At 36.2% G+C, this 6,792-nt stretch overlaps 1 long non-coding RNA gene across 2 annotated transcripts; it reads right to left on the bottom strand.

The window, feature by feature from the left end:
* Positions 1 to 1,560: 1,560 nt before the first annotated feature.
* Positions 1,561 to 6,437, bottom strand: LOC112948198. Of its 2 annotated transcripts, none has more exons than XR_003249559.1 (3): positions 6,104 to 6,437; positions 3,865 to 3,914; positions 1,561 to 1,685 (listed from the first exon to the last, which is right to left on the bottom strand). It is a non-coding gene; the product is annotated as an uncharacterized LOC112948198 (long non-coding RNA). The 2 variants fall into 2 exon arrangements; XR_003249560.1 differs by having other exon boundaries at positions 6,323 to 6,437.
* Positions 6,438 to 6,792: the final 355 nt, after the last annotated feature.

The following is a 6,792-nucleotide window of genomic DNA, read 5'->3' as shown; positions in this document are numbered from 1 at the left end:
GGCGGAGATGTTATATTTTACTTCTGTGCGGAGTCCATTTGTTGATGTAAATTGTTTTCTTTGGAAGTGCCAGAATGAATTTGAGAAGGTGTGTGTGCGACCAGGAGAAGAGTCACGATGTTGAGTGAGAAAGAAAATCCTGAAAATGGTTKGTTTCCTCTTCTGGGGAAATAGTCTCTTACCACTGGTGATGAAATAGCAAGGACACAAGGAACGGGAAGTCATGGTGCTCTCCTTCAGTGAGAAGTTGAAGGGCATGGTGGAAAACCAAATGCTCTGGAGAAACTGGGGCTCTTTTGTAGCCACAGTGTTTCTTGTCAGCTTTGCTATGGTGTTAACTAGAAAGTGAGCATAGTGACCTCATTCTTTTGCTGAGGAGTTTTATGTTTCAGGGAGAAGATGAACCCATGAACAGGCTGGAAAAGGGTAAGGCAAGGAGCCAGCAGAGCCCAGAGCAGCTAGACTACAGTTCAGTAAGGTGAAGTAACAAAGGAGCAGTACACACTCCTCCCGCTCATCTGGGAATAAATGTCATTTACATTAATATGAGACTAGTGCAAAAGACTGAACCATCCAGAAGAGTGAAGAAGAATCACTCCTGAAAAGCTCAGTAACTGAAAAAGCAGCTGTTTTTTATATCTTATCACAAGACTCCAGTGGAATTCTGAAACACTTTTTTTTCCAAGCATAGTTTTGTTACAGGCATGAAAAGATGATTATGGAGAGGAAGGTATGGAGAAGGAAAAACTAGGAGTGTTGGTCAACACTCAGCTGAACATGAGCCCTCACTGTGCCCAGGGGGGCAAGAAGGCCAACGGCCTCCTAGCTTCTATCAGGAACAGTGTAGCCAGCAGGACCAGGGAAGGGATTGTCCCCTGGGATCATCCCCGTACCTAGTACGTGGTTTTAAAAGTATAGTATTGAGTGGCTTAYGGTTGGATTTGATGATCTTGAAAGTCTTTTCCAACCATGATGATTCTACGATTACTTATAGTGAGTAAAACACACACTATACCTGTATTTATTTATATCACTTATACAGGAAATGAGGTACTGGTCTTGTTTTACATACAAGATAAAAAAGCATATAGGAAGAAGTCAAGGAGAAAGGACTCAGAATGCAGCAAAAAATATCAGATGAGGGCTTAACTTTGAAATTTTTTAAGGACAGGAGAATATCTCAAAATTTAAATTCTATCCACAATGACTCTTATCAAAAAGAATGAGAAGCCTAACACCAACAGGAAATAAAGCACTTCTCTTTTTTTTTTTTTTTTTAATAAGCATGACTGATTTGATTTGTAAGGTTTGGCATAAATTTATTGGGTTTTAAGTTCCTGTTCATTTTAACTACACATCATTATGAATAAAATTCAATCCAAGCAGGGAAAATATTAACAAAATTAAACAAACCCAAACAAGCACATTTTTACATTCCACACATTTTTTCTCTTTTAAAGAGTGTTTCTATTTTTAAACATTATAAAAGGTCTTTTTTCCTTTAATCTTTGAACTAAGTTATTAACAGCAAAATTCATCAGGTGATGATTACACAAAAATCAACAGACATACTTCAGATTTATCTGCATGGTTTATTTACTATAGAAGATGTAAGATATTCATTACATTCCTGAGCTGTTGGGATAATTTTCTTCCAACAGGTCTGAACATATTTGCAAGAGTATCTGCAGGAGAAAACATCAGAAGCATTCTTTACATTTCTTCATCAGTTTCTAAAAATATCTAGATAGATCAGATACAAGTTAATGAGATACAAGGTCATAACAGTTTCTTTAACCATGTAATTCGGAGGCCAGCCATATCTCATCTAAAGGTAGTGTAAGAGTTAAAACTGAGATAGCACTGCTTATTTCTCAACCTTTACATACCACAATATTACTTTGTATTTCAAGGAATTGTTTTCTAAAGCGAGTTAAATTATCTCAGAAATAAGGGAAAGACCACTGCATTTAAGTCACTTASTCAATCCGCTTGATGAACAGATATTATTCTGCTGTCACCAGATGAGTCCTTTCAGTTATTCAAAACAAACTCCAAGAAAAGTAGTTTAAACCAGAACAGCTCCCTTAGTTTTATGGCTCTCCCATATATCACCTACCTACCACCTTATAATTACTTATCACCATATATCACCTACATGTATCACCAAGAACAACTATCACCAAAACCATCACTATCACCAAGCAACTATGTCATGTCAGAAAGTGCAACAAGGGCAGATGAGCTTTTCTACTCATCAAACAGATTCAATTGGTGTTTTTAAATAGCTTCACTTTAGACACTATGGGAAAAGGACTTTATTCACTAGATTCCATTTGTCCATTAGGCCACATTTTGTTAAAATTACTTTGTCTTTTGATGTGTGACAGACTCTTTAGCTAGGGGTGAAACACAAGAATTCACACTGCAGATCATGACATCTCATATCTCAAGATACTCGTAGGTTACTTCAGTGTAGTAGAAACTAATTTAACAAGCTATTTTTGTCACTTCCTTCTTCATCACTGAATTGTCTGTTAACCACTGAGCTGTATCAATCTGGCTGGTACAGAGGCTTGCACAAATTCAGTTTCCTTATTAATAACAGCAATGAAGTTATGTCTAGCTTGTTATATTATTAARTGAAGGGGAAGGTAGTAAAGTGAGAGGACAACTCGTAGGAAAAAGAAAAAGACAGCAARGTATTTAATCTAAAGACATCTGCCCAGGACATAGATGAACTGAATCATACAGCAAAATCATAAGAGAGTAAGTTTTGATCAGAAACTTACATCAGAAACAGCTGGGCTATGGACTACTAGTAAATTTATTAATAAAACTATTAAGTCTGAGAAGAGAGCATCTCTACGTTTTTTCTCTAAACCTCCTATGACCCCGAAAAGTAACAGAAAAACAATATTAACTTAAGTCATGCAATTGGATAGTAGGTAYAGTGAAAAGTAGCCAACATTGATAWGACTTAAATAATTTCAGTTCATTACAGGATAAAATCCTCAGGTATTTTGGTTACATTTACCGAACTTGTGGTGTTTGTATGCTGTTAAATTTAAAAAGTTTTTTTGGCTGTACTTTATGTATGAAAAAAAGACGTGGACATATTAAAAAGGAATTAAAATATCTTCTATTTGTTTTTCTGTATCAGAAAAATGTCATGAACATTCCTTTTTGAGCTACATTATAAGCCTCCCTAGTGAAATTCTTCAAGTTCCAATGAGTCACTGAGTCACCAGTTACATTATCAGATACGTATGTATTTTTTTCTCATTATACATATTTCTGGTAATGAACAAATATGGAAATTTGGAAAATTCTCTGCTATTTTCTGATATTACAGTATTTTTTTTTTGCCCTGCATAATACCTACWTGCAATTAAAAAAGTCATAATCATTCCATCCCATTAGGTTTTTAATGTGCAAGAAAATACTTATTAATCAACTCAGTTACCAGGAAAATTAACATAAATGTATTGGTTTAACAGTGCCATCTGTTTGTCAAGGTGACCTTGGGCAATTACATATTTTCCAGCAATTATTTAAAAGGTAAAGTGTACACTTTTCCCCAGATTGCTAACCATTTATCATCACATTCTGATTTTTTTATGTCAACAGTTTTCTATATATAAAAAAAGTTCATTTTCATACTAAGAATTATACCTCCATTATGCATCAATTATATGCTTCCTTTTAGCTCTCCCATTTGTGTCTCCACAACATCACCGATAGATGTTATTAAATCATGTGGAGACCAGTAATATTTGGGAAATATTTAAGGTATCAAGACTTTTTTTTTTTTTTTTTCTAGAAAAAATAGTGTACAGAAAGAAAGAAGGATCATGTAATCACCTTATTAGCATCCTCTGGTTCAGAGACTGGGAACTCCTGATAGCAGTTACCTGGATGTAAGAAAATAAAATGTTATATAAATGTTATATGCCTACAACAAAGCTTAAATTTAGTGTCTGAGTTCATAAAGATTATATTTGCTGTTGCAAATAAAASAGTATTAACYAGCAGGTCAAGAGAGGGGATCCTGCCCCTCTACTAAGCTCTGGTGAGGCCGCACCTAGAGTACTGTGTGCAGTTCTAGGCTCCCCAGTATAAGAGGGACATGGAGCTCCTCGAGAGGGTCCAGCGGAGAGCAACAAAGATGATTAAGGGAATGGAACACCTCTCGTATGAGGAGAGACTGAGCCAGTTGGACCTGTTCAGCTTGGAGAAGAGAAGGCTGAGTGGGGATCTGATTAATACGTAYAAGTACATGAAGGGAGAATGTAGGGAGGAAGGGGCCAAGCTCTTCTCATTGGTGGCCAGTGACAGGACAAGGGGAAATGGGTATAAGTTGAAACACGGGAAGTTCCATCTCCATGTGAGGAGGAACTWCTTTACTGTGAGGGTGACAGAGCAGTGGCACAGGCTGCCCAGGGATGTTGTGGAATCTCCTTCTCTGGAGGTCTTCAAAACCCACCTGGATGCCGCCCTGTGCCACATGCTCTGGGTGTCCCTGCTTGAGCAGGAAGGTTGGACTAGATGATCTCRAGAGGTCCCTTCCAACCTTGAACGTTCTGTGATTCTGTGATTAACAGAAYCACAGACTGGTTGAGGTTGGAAGGGACCTCTCGAGATCATCTAGTCCAACCCGCTGTTCCAGCAGGGACACCCAGAGCACAGGGCACAGGGTGGCATCCAGGTGGGTTTGGAAGATCTCCAGAGAAGGAGACTCCACAACTTCCCTGGACAGCCTGTGCTAGGGCTCTGTCACCCTCACAGGAAAGAATTTACTCTGCATTTCTTCCAGCATATTACAATATACTGGTCTTTGTTTCTGCGCTTATCCCTGCAAGATATTTGCACATTACTCAAACAGAAAGAGAACTATATGGACAACTACTTGTTAATAGTGCTGAARGTTTAGCATTGTGTAAACTTATCTCCAGTGAAGTAATTGCATTACACACCATTTCTCTTTCTGTCATAAAAAAAGAATGTTCAAATAATGCAACTGAATTCATAATTTCTCAAATATTTTTATTTTAACTTTCCTCTTACAAATATTCTGAGTAGTATAAACTGAGTCATTGTCTTGAATTTATGACCAATTTGACCAAAATTTGACCAATTTGACCAAATTCAGAAAGAGTAGTTAAAAGAAATCTGGACTTACTCAAATTACTGAGCTGATAATTCTGACATTGTCATTGCTCTTAAATTTTAAGGATGTTAACTCACTGCTTATACTRCTTTCTTAAAATGCCATGGCAGGGCACTTTCTATGAGCTACCTCATGAAATTAATAAAACTGTGAAGTAGGTAAGTAAATAAAATACACTTCTGCTCTTTTCATTGTTGTTGTTGCGTTTAAGACTCTACAGGAATATTTTCTGAGAAAGAAACTAAAAATCCTACATTCAATAAAACAAGTAGGAGCACTTTTTTTTTCTGTAAAACAAACCTCGAAGAAATGACAATATAGCACATTTTAATGATAGAAAATGGATATGATATTGCAATGAACACATTTACTTTATTGTGAGAAAGACAAAACTATAAAGAAATCTTTCTAAAAAAAGAAAAATGATGCTGATTTTAATCTTCATTGTCTGTGGCAATCAATGGTAATGAGCTGCGAAAACAAAATTAACTGTTTTTCTGTTTAACAGCTTGTCTTTCTGTAACTGTTAAGAGCAAAGAAAGTTTTTAAAGCCGGCTTTTGGCTTTGCCATAACTCTTTGCTGAAATACAAGGTCATCTTCTATCTTTCCAAAAAGCATGCATACAAGCTATATTTCTAGGCATTTCTATATAAAACTGAATATATTTTTCTTGTCACCTTTAAAATGTGTTTAAATCATTCATAAATAGCTAATATTAACAAATGTTCCCTAAACAGTATTTGAAATATTAATGAGTAGTTTTTAMGAAAAAAAATGTCAGTTTACTGGGCCTTGCACAAATATTTCTGTGCTATTAAGATTTCAATGCAACTTTCATATTTCTGTATTTGATTACAAATRCAGCGCTCTGAACTTCTTTCCAAGATTTCTCAGTTTCTGTTTCCTGTGGACAAAATATAAGCTTTGCACACCTGGAATCTTTTGAAGTTGAAAGAACAGCAGCATACTGTTAGTTACAAACACTTCAGAGATTGTCAGCAATCTAAAGTCTGGGGACACCCAAAATGAACAGTATTCCATCTCTTCTCATAGTAGTCAGTGGTCCCCTCAGTTGCTGATTAAACTGTGCCGAGTCACAAATTGAAACAAATACCAGGATCAAAAAATAAGATTCCTTTGAGGTACTCAACTTTTTCACTACTATCTTTTCATCAGAGATCTCAGGAAGGTTTTTATAAACAATCACAATTTGGTAAGTTTTATCTTCTTTAGGGTGATAAATCCTCCTTCCTCATTCCTCCTTTATGTACTTCAAATGCTGTTCAGTGAAAAAAAATAAAATTATATAGCTGTAAAGTCTTCCATACTAAATTAAGTTTGGAATAGCACCAATTATTATCCAAAGAGATGAGTATATTAATATCCAATYTTTGGGGAATATGCATCATTTAGCCAAAACGTTTGTCTTACTGATTCATTCTCAAAGGAGGATTGTTCATGGATCCTGTAAATGTGCRTCCCTAGAGCTCCAGAAACTCTGATAAAGCTGGTTGTGAAGGTTTTATCTCTATTTTGTGTGTGAGTCTCAGGTGTCTGCACATTTTCTACTAGAAACTGCCAYGCCTGTTGCAGAGACAGCAGAGCAAGATGGCCGCTCACA

This window comes from Nothoprocta perdicaria, unplaced genomic scaffold, assembly GCF_003342845.1.
Source record: "Nothoprocta perdicaria isolate Ctin4 unplaced genomic scaffold, notPer1 scaffold_256, whole genome shotgun sequence".
NCBI lineage: Eukaryota > Metazoa > Chordata > Aves > Tinamiformes > Tinamidae > Nothoprocta > Nothoprocta perdicaria.
Note: the sequence above shows the minus strand (reverse complement) of the source record. Positions and strands in the feature narration are given on the sequence as shown.